The following is a 17,042-nucleotide window of genomic DNA, read 5'->3' as shown; positions in this document are numbered from 1 at the left end:
GACTGGACCACAGCTGTCATGTGACAGCACAAGATGCCATGATTGGGTGTTCCCAGACTGTGAGATCCGTGACAAGGATGGCTACATGACATGAGCATTTCGGTGTGGGGCAAAGAGATAAATGGAAGACAAAGGATGCCATCGGATCGATGTCTCGTTAAAATTCTGAATATGCAGTTTTAGTAACTGCATGATGTTTCTTTTCAGTCTGATCCCATGATAAAACTTCTTTTGAAAGGAATGAAGTTGATAATCAATATTCAAGAACCAAGAGAAATTACAATGATAATTCTTTACAGAAACTTTTACTGGTTCATTATAGAGAAATTGGTTAGGAAATAAATAATCGGACAACAATAAGGTATTTCAACACTTTTATGTTCCTCTTATACTTTTATATCAATTTTCTTGATTTTTTAATATTTTTAATAAAGGTAATATTAATTCATTCAAAATATTTGATAACATCATCAAACCATAGTCGGTTTTGATCTCAAAATTTGTGGTTCTAACTATATGAATTTTTTTTTCAATGTCTATGGCTTCAATCTCACAAATACACACTATTAAGCAAAGAAATCATAATTCATTAGATTATTAACTCTGTTTGTACTATTGTGTAAGAGCTAAATCCCTTTTGGCTCCAAACAGACAATATTTTAATCAGATTAAACCATATTTTGCTCATCTCCCTTCAATCCACTAATGGCTACGTCCTTTAAAGAGGTGTCTTTAACAATGAGAGACAAATGACAGGAATAGAGAGAAATGAATAAGGAGGACATCTAGGAAGAAGACCATGCGAGGACAGACAAATAACCCATCTTCAATCATGCATGTCGTATAATGAACTCTCTTTCCCCTATCGCCTTGGGCTCCCCGGTTTAGATTTCACATTCTCATAGCTCTTAACATTCAGGCATGCTGATTCCTTGCTCAAGTTCACTAAAGAAAGCACCTTAAAGGTTCTAAGAAATATTTTTGATAAAAAATGAGAGAAGTTGAATCGAAGACGGGTATGAATCTCTTATAAAAGATATGATGAAATGTAGTGGAAATATTTAAAAAGTAGAAATATAATATCCTTCATTTTGTATTGATTTAGAAAATTTGCCAAGTAAATCCAGATGCAGAACAACAAGGAACTTCTAAACCATTGCTTTTATTTTGAGGGGGGATGCAAAAACAATTCACTATTTTGTATTATTTACCTTTCTGCCAATATTACTTTAGGAATAATTTGTTATATTCATTTTAATTTTTAATATAAGTGGAATAGATAATAAATCTATCTCATAGTACGCAGAGCTCCCTGAATATAAAATGTACCAAGTTGGTATGATAATGTGACCCACATAATGTATGTTAAACATTCTTCATGAAACGCAATACAAAACCTGACAGATGCAGAGGCAGGTGCAGTGTGAACACTGTATTGGATCTGGTTTATAATCAACAAAGTGTGCAGAGTGACATGGTACACATTCTGAACTGAAGCAATGGACAGGCTGCAGTGGGGGCTCCTGAGGGAGGGAGCGCACAACCCTTCTATGGGGGGAGGGGCGACTCCCACGGCATAAGCGCATATCATTTTGCAGAAACCTATTTTCTGGTTAACATGAGACAAGGTGTGTGTAGGGACATGGTAAAACATATTCACAAGTTTCAACCTTGAAACTTGAAAAAGAACCTGATACAGTAAAGGATCTTGTAGGGGTGTAGGAGGTGTGCCAGGCAACCCTCATTTTCTGGAGGAGAGGGGGGCAACTTTCCCTGCATGCAGGCACAACATTTGCAGTGCTAGCACCCCCTTTTTTCTGGAACCACTAGTGTAGAGGGGCATGATACAAGATCTCCACATTCAAACTCAAAGAAAACAGAATGCAGATAGGTGAATACAAGGCTCCAAAGTGAGGGCCACACTGCATGGGCACAGGAGGTGCTCATATACCCCCAATATATTTCCTGGTAACTTTGTTGGCATACATATACATCCATGCGGTTTTGCAGGTGCCCCTTCTACTACAAAAGCTAGGAAGGGACTGAAGATAGGAAACCACTAGAAGGACATGGTGAAAATATTTTCAGTTTGGAACCAAAAGGGCTCATATGCAGTACAGAGTTTATACCCTAGTTTTGGCTCCAAATTAACAGACAAGATACAGTACATGGCTGGATGCATGGATGAGATTCTCAAGTATGCATTGATCAGCACCACCACCGGTCAGTTAATAAGAAGAAGCGGTCGTTGCCCCGGCCGGCCTGCTGCTTGAGAGTCCGGTTAACGATTTGACACGTCCATCTCCCACCATTACGCATCCCAATTACCACCACCATCAACCCCCGTGCGACAGCCCAATAATTGGGTCATGAACGGCACAATCTACCCCCTACGGCTGATTGTCAAATATGATCATCGACTCAACGGAGCGCACAGCTTCATCTCCAGATGATGGACTGTAGCTAACTCAAAGACATCACACACCTTCAACCTGGTCTGCTTGTCTTCAATTTAATTTATCACAGGTTGACACTAAAATATATCTGATCCATTTCTTGTCATGGTTTGGTACTGATTATTTGAAATCACATTTTTACTTTTCCCCATTCCTACTTATTTACAACTCTACAATATTTTCTCGGTGCACTTTCCATCTAATATATATCACATTAACATATTGTCTGTTGTGAGCCAGAAGGGCGATAACTCTGTGTAAAAGCATATGAGTTAATGCCCTTCTGGCTCCAAACAAATGATATTGTTTATTGGGAATCAGAACTCAAATACTACTTTGACACAGAGATAATGCCCTTCAGGCTCTGAGCAGCTTATCCATCTTTGAAGTGATGTATGATTTCTGCTTCAATTTATCAAAAAAGAATATTTGTAGGGATTCAGTTATTCTACCTTCATTAATTATTTAAGTCTGTTAGTATTCAAAGCTAATATATCAATTTCATAGATAAAGTATGTGCTATAAGAAATAGTTCTATGCCATTCTCTTATATGTCTGGTTCTGTTCTACTTAAACCCCTGTTACACATACGTCTGAAAGTGGACTGAGGCCGGCCCCGGAGTCGGCTCGACGTATGTGTAACACCAACTTTTTTCGAAAAGCCGGACTGAGGCCAGGTGGACTCAGTCCACCTCGGGATGTGGTTTGAGGCCGGCCTCAGTCCCGCAATCGGTATGTGTAACACCAAAAGTGGACTCGGGCCGGCTTATAAGCGGAAGTGACGTAACCTGTATTCTTTGTTTTTATCATTCTATCACTCTCTCTTTCTGTCTTTCCTTATGTTATTCTTTGTTTTTATCATTCTATCACTTTCTCTTTCTGTCTTTCCTTATGTGAAATGTTTTTATCATTCTATCCTTTTTTCTTTCTGTCTTTCCTTATGTTATTCTTTGTTTTTATCATGCTATCGCTTTCTCTTTCTGTCTTTCCTTATGTTATTCTTTGTTTCTTCCTTCTATAACCTTCTCTTTCTGTCTTTCCTTATGTTATTCTTTGTGTTTATCATTCTATCACTTTCTCTTTCTGTCTTTCCTTATGTTATTCTTTGTTTCTTCCTTCTTTCATCTTCTCTTATGTTATTCTTTGTTTTTATCATTCTATCACTCTCTTTTTCTGTCTTTCCTTATCTTATTCTTTGTTTTTATCATTCTATCACTTTCTCTTTCTGTCTTTCCTTATGTTATTCTTTGTTTCTCCCTTCTATTACCTTCTCTTATGTTATTCTTTGTTTTTATCATTCTATCACTTTCTCTTTCTGGAGTCCGCCCCAACATCAGCTCGTGAAAAGGCGACGTGAGGCCGGCCTATGTGTAGACGCAAAATTGCGGGCCCGAGATCATGTGTAACAGGGGTTTGATGATCTCGAGGCGGCTTCAAATTGCCGGTGTGAGGCTGCCTCCGGGGCCCGCTTTAAAAGCCGACGCATGTGTAACAGGGGTCTTAGTATATATATATTTACTTTATTATCTTATTTTCACCCTCACTTTTCTCTTCTCTTCTCTTCTCTTCTCTTCTCTTCTCTTCTCTTCTCTTCTCTTCTCTTCTCTTCTCTTCTCTTCTCTTCTCTTCTCTTCTCTTCTCTTCTCTTCTCTTCTCTTCTCTTCTCTTCTCTTCTCTTCTCTTCTCTTCTCTTCTCTTCTCTTCTCTTCTCTCTCTCTTCTCTTCTCTTCTCTTCTCTTCTCTTCTCTTCTCTTCTCTTCTCTTCTCTTCTCTTCTCTTCTCTTCTCTTCTCTTCTCTTCTCTTCTCTTCTCTTCTCTTCTCTTCTCTTCTCTTCTCTTCTCTTCTCTTCTCTTCTCTTCTCTTCTCTTCTCTTCTCTTCTCTCCTCTTCTCATGTTAAGTGACTTCATCAAACATGAGCTGGTCCTTCATATTCATGAGTTGCATCCTTTACTTTCCAACCTCACATGGTTCAATAATAGCATTTAAGGCTAGTTACAAAGAGAGTCACATGTTTTGAAAGCATTTCATTGATTATTAAACCTGTACCATTAACAATCTATATTTGTCCTAACAAATATCAATAAGCTACTTGGACCCTCCCCCCTAATTCTCAGACACAAAGGGACCAAACGCATGGTTTTAAATGTTCTAATGCTATTAGGGATTTAAGATCCAATTTGTGATTCTAAATCTCTTGATCTTGTAGACATAATGCCTACAAGCCCTTAGTTTCTATTCCATTAAATGTGTATTACTGCATACACATGGCATTAACATTCTACACATACATGCATGTACCACACTCACACATGCAAGCACACATACTCAGATTGCAAATTCTATTACTTTTCAGCCTGAATGAAATTCACATGAAATCTTTATTTTCTTTTCCTCTTTCTTTCTCTATATGAACTGTATAAAGTTAGTACCTATTAAAGATGAAATCATTGAAACGACATTTATAATTAAGTGGAATTACATGTAATTCATTACTCATCAGTTTTTTTTTTTAATTATAGAAAGTATCAAACTAACATTTTGATGATTCTTACCTTAATCATTATTCAGCTAAGTATGAGAACATCAATTCACATGAACCACATTTTTAAAACAACTTTTTTGAAATCTCTATTCATGTACAAAATACCCAACAGATTAATGTACATTAAGATGACAAAAGCATGTATTGATTTTGTAAATTGGGAGCAAAGAGCTAATTGTAATCAATACATTGCAATTTAGAATACCAAATGCCAATTTGCTATGTCATCAAACACCCTCTTGCCAATTATTCTCAGCTCCTTGTAGAATTAGCATGGAAAATGTTTACAAATCAAATATTAGGATCCAAATATGCATGTACAAAATGAAGTTTGTAAAGTGCTTTGGAGATTAAGGAGAGTTCAGGAAAAAAGAGACAAGGGGGGGGGGGGGGAGAGAGATCGAGGGGGATAGGGAAGGAAAGAGAGAGAAGAGAGAAAGAGAGAGGGTGAGAGGGGGCAAGAGGGAAAGTGGGATACATGTAGGGAAAGGGAGAGTGAGAGAAGGCGAGAGATGGACAGAAAAGGAGAGGGAGAAGAGAGAAAGAAAGAAGGAAAAAAGATAAAAAGAAAGACAAAAAGGCCGGAAACAGACACAGAGATCAAGACACACGTACATACATGTAAAGAGATTAGGCAAAAGGTACTTTTAAAACATAAGAGAAAGGAGCATAATGAGTAAACACAACTTACCAAAAGCTTTGAAGACAATAACCACTGAAAAAAATTCCCTCTAATCTGTGATGATTATAACCCAATACATTACCATCTACTCAAGATCAGTGTCTGTACAACTTGACCTCCCCATTGTAATCAGGATACTAAGGCTGGAGGCTACACTTAACCAGTACCCCTCAAGACTCTTTACTATGTAATCAAAGTGAAAGCAAGAATCAGGCTATCCGACATCTAACTAAAAAGAGCAAACATTGAGATAATGATGAGGGAGGTGAGATGGAAAGGCTGCTTTGAGGCAAGCCAGGGCGCTTAAATAAAAAGGATTCTTGTCTCTTGTTATTGTATTTTAACCAAAAGGATAAAATCAACCTTCAAAACTTGGTTTAAAGTCCAGAAAGGATTGTATCAATAAAAATAAAAAGAGAGAGAGCTCAATGCTTCAAAAAATCCCTGCTTTGCTGACATTTCTATGCCTTCCTAAGCTTTCAGCATTTTACTGATTTTAACAATTTTCCATTAGTTGTATAGTTTATGTAACATGGGGGCAGACAAACCAAAACTGAATTATCGTCCCTCTGAGCAAATGGAGTTTCTTGCTGTTCTATTACAAACCCTGTTACCTGTTACTTACTAACAATCCGAGAAACATCATCAGATTTAGCAGGTTAAGAGATCGTAATCAAAGTAATCGTACATTGATCAGTATATTCCAAAAAATTGAAGGGTGCATCAAATTCAGGCTAATAGGTGAGGGGTGGGGGATGCACAACCTTTTTTTCTGCAATATGTGACAGGTTTCAAATGTAGTGTGATTTTTTTTGTTGGTCTAAAAATAAGTTTTGAGCAAGATGGATTTCTGCCCCAGCTGTTCATTCAAAGGCTTCATGAAACCGAGGTTAGAGAGGTGGAAGAACATGAGGTCAGAGGTCACACGAGCCATGACAAATACGGTTGACTACTGAGAGGGATGATGAAAAAAATTGATGCACGCTTGCAACATGTTTACTAGAATTGTTTGATTGTGCTTAAAATATCATATAACTCGCTAAGTGGTATAACATAAGTACTTTAAAAGAACAATAGGACACTGTATCTTCTGGCTGATGAGGGGTACATTATACAATGAATAAATAATATCTTTTAATGTAATTTATACATGGCATTAATGTAATTTATAGATGGAATAAACAACATTTTTATGGAATGTCTCAACTTTGGCATCATCATTGGGGTCTTGATGGCATAGGAATGCCCCAGTCTCTTTTTATCGTTCTGCACGTCTTTAACTTTTGTACTTTCTCCATACTTCAAAAAATGTTGTAATCAATACATGTTTGTACCCAAGGAATGGTTAGAATGTCATGATGATTGAATAAAAGACGGGATTTTCAAGAAAGTATGAAGGGCATTACATGATATAATATCAGTTTCTTTATGTTAATCATACAGACTTGCAAGGCAGTCTCCTTGGCTGAATATTGCTTTTACCATAAACTTTTAGAATCATTTAAAGTCCAAGGTAGGTGTCTATTTTGTATCCCATATGCCATAAAAATTATATGAACATGAAATTGAGATTGAGAGTATTCCTTGGCTTTTTAAATAGCTGGTCCTATCTCTGTAAAAAGAGCTATCAACTTCATAAAGTTATGATGTTATTACTGTCAATTTTGAGAAGTCATGATGCAGCTGGATAAAACAAAGAGTTGATATATATTTGATATTCACTGTGCAGTCAAATATTCAACTGCTGGGTGAGGTTTCATTTTCTTCAAATTCATGAAATTCCATGAAGACAATTGATCATGGTCCTGACACGCATCTGTCACTCCAGACTGGTACCTGATCCCTTCTCATGCTACCCTTGGCCCTTGACTCATTAGTCAGGGTGTCATGAGATATGATATGTGTCTTGGGGGCTAGGAATGGTTCTTGGTAAGAGAAAGAAAAGCTTTACCACCTGAGCTGTTATCACCAATGATAACAATCAATAAAGTACAGCAATGACTGATCAGAGAATACAGGTTTTCATTCATATTGTCAAGTTAGTTTATAAATGTCATATAATCATAAAAAATAATGAGAACGATGATGACATCAGATCCTTAAACAGAGCTCATATCTGCCAAAATGGTACTCAAAGTACTGACATAAATTCTGACAGCCCAAGCTCTATTTATAGAACTCCTAGTGCTTTTGAATAGTTAAAGAATAACAATACAAATGAAAAAAAGTCCCTGATCTATGCTAGGTTATCATTAAAATTCAAATAGCATTCTAGGTATTCCTTCTACTAGGTACTAGTGCCACATCTACCCCTGGGTCAAGAGAGGCAACTGTAGATGAATTAGCTGACTATAAAGTATAAATACCTTCATACCTGCAGGCAAGGACGACAACTTCCCAGTTCTGAAAATCAACACCATTTAGTGTCCCACATACCAATTTAGTAGATGAAACAACTATCATGATGGTCCATTGACACTGTTCATAGCAAATCATATAAACAGTCATCGATCACACTACGTACCCCACTGAGATCGTGGAAATCTGCCTCTATATTTATAAACTTTTGCTAGGGTTATGAAAGCCCAGCAATGTGTCAGATTTAATAAACTTGAGCCAAGACAAGTATCATAGTAGGCAAGATCATGACATTGGACCTACTGGTTAATTGGAATTTAATTGCTCTGTGAACTGAGCGCTACCGAGAGAGTGCATGATGGACGTGTGAGGCAGGAAAGGTGAAGAGAAACATTCAAGACACCCAATGCCGTTGGAATGGTGAGAGAAACAGCTTTCAATAATAATATTCAAGGTTTATATAGATACCACTTTTATCAACAAACTCTCTAGCACTTTACAGATATACTTGTAGGTAATAACTATCAGCAAGTTTCTAAATCATAAACAAGCTAAATATGACAACATAAAAAGTAAACATTTAAACAAATTAATGGAGGGCTTGATGTGACAAAGAAGAAGAGAAAGAAAAAAGCAGACAGATTGACAGAGCACAGAATAGAAGAGAGAAAGAGAGAAATCAAGACACAACTCTAGGTATAAAAAAAGAAGGAACAAATGAAATGAGGAAAGAAAATGATTAAAGAAAAGTTGACTATTTTTTTAAGAAGTGGGGACAGAAGAGACAGAGATCAAAAAGGGGAAAGAATGAAAATGGGATGGAAAGGAAATGAAAAAGAGAAAAATAGCAATTTTAGAAGTTCCCCTGCTAATGATTTTACACTATGCACAAAATGGAATGAAAGAGAAGAGATATAGTAGAAACCATTATACATTGTAGCAGCTTACCCTAGGATTTGAAGTATTTCTAGTGTCTGTCTGGTGGTTGAGGGAGGTACTGGATTAGATGTAGAATAGACCGTAGGAGAACAGGATGCTGAAATGAACAAAAATAAAAGACAAAGTATACATTAGTTAGATTTAAATGCAAATAAATACTTGGTAAGGTATGAATGCATGAATGTAAATCTTTATTCTCACAAGCTCACAACGATTGAAACTATACACAGTAATGTTCTACTTCCATTTTTCTGTACATTCTGAAATAACTGTATTTTGCCTCAAATTATTCTCATTTCACTTGACTTCATAGAAAATAAAATGATTGTATTCATATTAATCTGTTGAAGTTATCATTGAGCATATATGATCAATTCAAAGTATATACTTAAGCCCTGGCTTGAATGTACAGGACACAATAATCATGCCAGTTTTACATTAATTAAGCACACTAATAAGGATTTCATTCTCACATATTCTGCATGATTACTAAACAGTTACCAATAAAAAAAAATTAGCTGTCCTTATTATTCAAAAGATCTAATTATCAAAGTAGAATCCTCAATTCTTATTTGAGGAGCTGAAGAAATCATATTATATAAACCAATTATAAGGCTCCAATCTGTGCAAAGCATCATTAATGTATTTCATATACTATGATGGCATCGCATGTCTGAAGTGCATTGACTGAAGATAACCAAACCCTGACGGGAACAAACACAAGCAAAGATGAGGGAGCAGCATGCAGTTGTCATGATTGGCTCCCAAATTGACAATGACAGCAGCTCATATTATCCCCCAATACTTTACATTAGGCTTGAATTACAAGCAAAGCACCAGTAATTTGGGCACCATAATGGAAAGCATTTATCCCCCCTTCTGACTGCATGCGGAGGTAATTGATAAAACTGAAGCGCATTCACGCCACATTCATTCATGTGATGTAGCAAACGTGCCGACTCATTCTCCTCTCTAATATTTAGGGCAGTTTTTGCTACGTTTTTCCAATTTGGGGGTGGATCACCTCGCTTCAGTAGTTAAAATACGGGGTATAAATATTGTGGTCTATACAGCCTAATCCAGAGATAACTCCTCCCGCTTTCTATCATTGAATTTCTGGGATGGAAAAGATCAGACGATTCATACCAATTTGGAACTAAAATGATGGTTTCCGGTTCATCGCACAGTAGAATGTGTCAAAACAATTACTGCTTGAATTGCATTTCCACATTCTATCTGAAGGAAACAATTAAGGTTGGCAATCTGTGCATCATTTCAATGGATTACTGGGAAAAGATAGATTATTCTAAATCAGAATATTTTTCAATTAAAATATTGACTTCAAAAAAAATATTTTTTGGGTAATAGAAAGGTAAACTAATTCCCATTTTGAGGCAAGAGTAAACTTGGCTTTTATGTTAAATAAGTGTATCCTTAACTGTCTGTCTGGAGATATCCCTGGATTTCTACAAATATTATTGATACAAATCTTCTTCATTTTTTATAGTAATAAAAAATAATCAAAGATTAAATTGCATCATATATTACTTCATCATATTTTTGTCTTCATTCAAATTTGATCACAAGATTCAATAAGTTTGCCTTTATATAGCATCAAGATGATATTTAAGCTGCCGCTGTTTTAAGGCACTATGAAACTGTTTTACATAAATCTATTCGAACTGCTTTGAAAAGATTAACAAACTTTAAGCTAATGAATGTCGGTAAGTTTTCCAAAAGAGATATTGACTTCTCTTGTGTTTTCTTTGCTTCAGGTGAGATGATAAATTGCACAAACATAAAACAGGAATGTAGGCTAATAATCTACAAATTTAATTTTCAGAGCAATATTTCTCTTCGTGTTATTTTTTCTCGATATCGCATTTCATAACAATTTTGATTGATCTTTCATCACAGCCTCAAATAGGGAAAAAAAGAAAGAAGGAAAAAGCAAAAAAAAGTACCATTAATGTCAAACAAATCTCTCTACCACAGAGACGCCCCACAAAGATTCTTCTGCTGCACACTCATAACATACAAATCATATCTATAGGCCTGTCTTCATCAGCTTGTGGTTGCCAAACAACCCCCTATTTTAACTATCCCGATCGCAAATTATCTAGCTAATTTGCATCTTAATTAGCCCGCAGTTGCAATTAGCTGGATATTTGGTCGAGATAACCATACCAAGATATCTTGAACTAGTTTGCAAAATATCCCACAATTTGTCCGGTGCGTCTTCACCAGCCCGAAGACTCGCACTATGCTGAGCACAACATCAAGTTTCTAGGTCGAGTCTCGAGCTGATGAAGACGTGATTTGTAACTTCTGGCTTATTTCCCAAATCAGAAATAGCGGGCTATTTGGCAATCTCAAGCTGATGAAGACATACCTCATGGCATGCTACCTTTGACACAGTGAGCTGTGCACAATCTAAAATGTCTGCCGAGAGCAAAAAAGACATTAAATCTTTGTCAAGTTTGTTGAGTTAAAGCCCTTTTGGTTCCCAGGAAACACGATAGTAATAAAGTTAAATCAACACTTAAATTTTATGAGTCTAAAATACTGAATTAACCCATACAATACATCATGCTTTTCTTCAGACACAAATCTGTATCGTTTTTTTTTAATAATAGCAATGTAACAAAAGTATCCTGCGGTTACCAATATTCTGCCGCAAACATGACAATATATGACAATATATGACATCATGCCTTTAAGCCGGTATTCTGTCATTCTGTCTTCGGGATTTTCATGACTTGTTACAACCAAAACAAAAATAAATGATAAAACCACACTTTCATACAAGGGAAGATGAAGCGAGTGGTCAGCACTTCGGGCGGGTAAAAATGGCCATAAACCTAGCTCAGGGGGCATAAAACTGGTTTTATGGGTCGGTGCGATAGAATGTACATGTTGGAAGGTAGGGAGAGACATGAACTTGGAGTCATTACGATATCAGATTTATGGGTGCTAAAACTTGATGGTTGAATGGGAGGTATAAATCCCTGTCATTGAATCAACTCACAAAGGCAGGATGGATCTTAAAGGTAAAATCTTGACAATATCCAGTCACATTAAGATTATTTGTAAAGCTCTGAAGTAACTAGTTTCCTATTTAACGTTATAAGAAGAAAGCTAGTTTTATAACAGGGAAAAAAATATTCAAAAAAAATTTGGGGGCTACTTTTCAAGCTTGCTAGCACGAGAGTAGCACTCTTCAATTTGTTTTGCATTGAACTCTATGCAAATTTGGGAGCTGTTTTATGACTTTCGGGGGCTCTTTTGGGTATTTTGGGGGCTACTTCGCCCGAGCGCCCGTGTATTTGTTTTCCTGTTTTATAATGAGTGCATTTTGGTTGTATATATCAGTAGTACATTGTGTGAATGAAACATCCTTGAAGAAATCAAAACTGACCTGAGCAAAATACTCTAAAACAGGCCTGCGTTTGTTCAGTCTAGTCAACAGGCAGCCAAAAAAGTTTGTTGTTGTTGTTTTGTTTCCAAAGGGCTTGTGCTTACAAAACAGCTTGATACCTTCTGCCAAGTGAAGGTCTATACAACTTCAAAGTCTTCAGGAAAACAACATCGCAGATCTAGAAATCATACCGATATTGTGAGCAGCAAGCTAGGAGGACCCTTTGCCACTTATGCCAAAATCTTGATAAAAATTGCTTGATACCTTCTGCCATGTGAAGGTCTATATACAACTTAAAAGTCTTCAGGAAAACAACATCGCAGATCTAGAAATCATACCGATTTTGTCAGCAGCAAGGACCCTTTGCCACTAATGCCAAAATCTTAAGATGGCACTCACTTCCTGTTATCGGAGGAAAGGTGGAAAGAAAATTTTTTGTCTCCAGATTAAAAGCTAGAGGATAAGCTTCAAAGGGGTCTGAGCACCAATTAAGGACACACCTCATAAAACCTAATGAGGCAAAACTTCATTTATTCAACGCACCATTGAAGCCTAGCCAACCATTTTACAGCTTACCTAATCCAGACTTCAAATGCTTACCTCAATCAGGTGACAGGTACATGTGAACTTTAAAGCCAAAGGTTTCAAGTGAAATTTGATTTAAAATGTGTTGTTGAGTGAAACGAAGCCAAGATAAAGAGGTGTTACCTCCGAAAGTCCTGCATACCATCATTAAAAGTGCTAGAAAGCACTGAGTCACAATGCTGATATGAAGAAGGGATCATAAGATGCACTCATCTCGGCCCTATGTCATAAAACTTCTTATCCATAACAAAACACAATAATGGAGATGAGCTACTGAAATTATTGCTGAGAACAAATTTTGTTATTGAATTTTTGGAACTTGTAACTGATAACAAGTTTTATGAAACAGGAATGTTTTTTCTATGACTTTCTTGGAGGATAGGTATGAATGGAGTGCTAATTGAATAAGAGTGGATTGGATTAGAAGCAGTAGAAACATTTCAATCCATGATAATGCTTTTAAGAGAGATCGCCCATTCCTCAAAGAAACCATACAAAATGTGATAAATCCCATTACAGATTAAAACAACCTCTACAATCTAAGTTTTCACACATACAAGAGGTGCACATTTCAATATACAAATATAAAATGCCTATTTTAAAAGATCATCATTTTTGATACAAAAATGTATGTGTGAAGTTGTTGTTGAAGTAATAGTAGAAGTAGTAGTAGCAGCTGCATAGGCAGTGGACTTTTCAATCCTCTTTTCTTTTGGCTGGACTGCAAGAATCCTGAAAAATCTGGAGGTTCATTTACTACTGAACATCTGCATTTGAAAGCACCCCCTCTTTGATTGTGAAGTGAGTAGTTCTTTACTTTAGGTATTGTACGAACACACTAAGTCGATAAGAAGCTTTTTAGTTTCTGCACGTTTGCATGTCAAATGCTACTGACAGTCAAACAAATAAGGTACATGTAAGCCTTCAATGCAACAAACATACATCCATTATACATGCAGAAAGCCGAATAAGATTTGCCCACTAATGGGTATCACTAAACCCTCTCCATCTGAAAGGCATAGAAGGCGTCTCTTGTATTTATCATTTCATAGTGTCCCTAAGCACACCTCAAAGCTAGCAGGTCATTAGTGTCTCGTCCTCTACACCTCTTTCATACCTACAACCTAGCTGGGTTGAGTGAAGATTCCACCCCTACTTGGTAAACATCCTAAAATGATTAATATTATGGGCATCCAAATATATTCAGTGCCTTTCAGCTTTTAAAATGAAGGAGTAAAGAAGGGGTCCTCTTGTACTTGTATTGTACTTTAAGCATGAAAACAAATATTGATGAATAGCAATATGAAATAAAATGTTAGTGCATCAGGTGAGTCCACAACTGACCCATTGATGCCTTAGGTATATGAAAGTGGTTAATACACTACCGATGTCTGCTTCTTATAATGTTTAGCAGATATTCAGCTTGCAGTCTAAGCAATAACATCATGAAGAAGGCAAAATTATGAAGATTTTTGTTTTCTAAAATGAGGAATCTTAATAAATAAAGAAAATCATTCACAATTTTTGTTGTGTACACGAGTGTGTGTGTGTGTGCTTTCCATCCCAATCATATCTTTTTCTCCCTACATTTTTTCATAAATACACTAAAATGGGCTTTTGTAGGTGTTATTATTGATATAACTCCTGGCTTTAAAACCAACGAGTGATTTTCTATTTAATGCTGAACCTGACATTTTACTGTCTGAGGCTGTCAGCTTTCTGAGTTAGAATAGAAATGTCAGAAGATGAGGCAAAAAATAGACCATCGAGTTAAAATGATGATTCTCTCTTCTAAACCCAGGTTTTTACCTGGCACACATCTACAATTAATGTTCAATTTGCTATCAAATCGCTGACTTCTGCATGGCGTTTTTCTTGAACAACAGAATATATTTCTTTGATTTTCATCAGGCTGAGTGAATCTGTCCTCTTATCATAAGCTTGAGAAGCTTTCCCTGGCCGTCATTTCCTCTTCATTAGGTGAGCGTCTTGCTTCTTACTCTTCCTGACGTCACGACTGCCCTCAAACAGTCAAACCCTCACACATCAACCTCTTTTCAGCATTTCTTCAAGTACTTGTGGAAATAACTAACAAAATTGAATGATAATGGACTCTTTTTTTCTCTTCTTCTGTTGAATCAAAGAAAACGGACTGCATGCACATCTATGTTTGTTTTCAAGCTCTATGTTTAGATGTGGAATGTAGACTTTGAGACGGGTCTGATGGAAATGGATCCAGCGATCACCTCTGCCTTGGGGTGCCTCTGTGAGTGTCTCAACCATTCTGATGCATTTTCATCCATGATTTCCATGTTCACATCGCAGTGTTAATCCTTACACCAAATCAATCTTATATCTACCTTGGTATGTTTGCAGTCCAGGGGGGGGGGGGGTTGTATCACAAAGAGCCTAAGTCCAACTTAATTCTAAGTTGAACTTAAAAATTATGGAGAGCCATTTGTAGCCTTAAAATAAAATATATTCAAAAGCAAAAATTCAAGTAATTTATACTTTTCATAAATGCCGCATCAAGAACATGAAATATCCTTGATAATAGAAAATATGAATGATTTGAATCCACATGTTATGCCTTTTAAAATAACATTTACAAAATCTTTTCAAATATGCTAATGGCTTTCCATAATTGCTAAGGCCAACTTAGTGATAATTTCAAGTTAGGATCTTTGTTAAACACCCCCCTGAACATATAGCCGGAAAATTTGCCAGAATATACAAACAACATTACTTTTACCATTGTTTTCTAGACATATGTGAATTGAAAATTCAAACCACAGAATATCCCCACACAATTAGCATGTCCTGGAAACAGACTGACCCCATAAGGGGCAGCAGGGGTACAAGTACAGTGAAAATATTCCTCTAAGAATATCCCATCTTCCTATCTCTGATGCAATACTGCTGCGCAAGGTTTGTAAAAAGCTGGAATATACCACTTTCATTATCAAACAATATGGTCTATTTTCATAAGGCTACTCCTGGGAAATTACCATTTTCGCGAAATTGTTATTGATTCAAATGATTTTAAAAAATTTGATTTTTGTAAGGATTTCCCATGATGCAAGCTTTTGGCTATTTCATGTGACAATTCAAATGGCCAAATTACATTCCATTTCTAACTTTCAGAAAAAATATGTGTGAATTTTTCACCTTCTATCTATTTTTTCTTCGATCAAAATACTTCACTAGTATTCAAGAATATCATCTGTTCATAGCCAGAAGGCCAAGGGTGTTAACTCTGTGTTAAACTATATGAGTTAATGCCCTTCTGCTTCCAAACACAGGGCACACTGAATTGTTATCTTCTGAAGATGGCAACTCACTCAAATTAACACTCCACATCCCACATTTTATACAATGCTGTTAACACTACAAATATATTGAAGTACAATTCTCAATTTGAAGTAATTTAATGACAGAGAAGCATATATTCATGCACCCCAGACTGTCGCAGAGACCTACATGTTATTTTTTTTTTTTTTTTTTTTTTTTTTTGTATAGGTAATTCAAACAATTTTACATTAGCACTACCTGATAACATATTACTCCAAATAAAACGTTCTTCAATATACATCTGTTTAATCATCTTTCTTTTACGTTTTTTACTTCCATTATTGTTATTATTAAAATATCAATGTAATGAAATAAACTAGGACCATTGCCATCACTTTGAGACTTGAGAGAGATAAATCACATTTCTGTATAAATTATCTTCACATGTACTGCTGCACAATAGTCATGTTAGTTTTGCTTTCCATATCACCACACATGCAAATGTATGTTGTTGGAGCAGACAAAACAAGTCGGGCCTGAGTTTTCTTGCGGGTAACTTGACACATGGCAATTTCCATTCAGTCTGCCCTGCTCTGACACACAATATTCCCCATGGTCCACCAAGGCATGCCTGCTCCTCGTAGGCCGCATTTCACTCAACCCAAATATGGCAAATGGTAGTCAAGATCTTGACAAAGACGGTTCCATCTTTGCGCCCTGCTTTTGATAATTGCATGTTTAAATGCATTTTAAGCAATCTGATGAGAAG

The 17,042-nt window shown here is 36.4% G+C and overlaps 1 protein-coding gene across 1 annotated transcript in view; it reads right to left on the bottom strand.

Annotated features, from left to right (window-relative positions):
- Nucleotides 1-9,085, bottom strand: part of LOC115928445 (inactive tyrosine-protein kinase transmembrane receptor ROR1-like) — a 63,924-nt gene extending 54,839 nt beyond the window's left edge. Inside the window, exon 1 of the mRNA XM_030995606.1 lies at nt 8,989-9,085. The gene's annotated coding sequence lies outside the window, so the exon portion shown is untranslated. The remainder of the gene's footprint in view (nt 1-8,988) is intronic.
- Between the last annotated feature and the right edge of the window lie 7,957 nt (nt 9,086-17,042).

The sequence above is a fragment of the Strongylocentrotus purpuratus genome, unplaced genomic scaffold (assembly GCF_000002235.5).
Source record: "Strongylocentrotus purpuratus isolate Spur 01 unplaced genomic scaffold, Spur_5.0 spur5_scaffold_3, whole genome shotgun sequence".
Classification (NCBI taxonomy): Eukaryota; Metazoa; Echinodermata; class Echinoidea; order Camarodonta; family Strongylocentrotidae; genus Strongylocentrotus; species Strongylocentrotus purpuratus.
The sequence above is the reverse complement of the archived record's forward strand: the minus strand, read 5'-3'. Positions and strand labels throughout refer to the sequence as shown.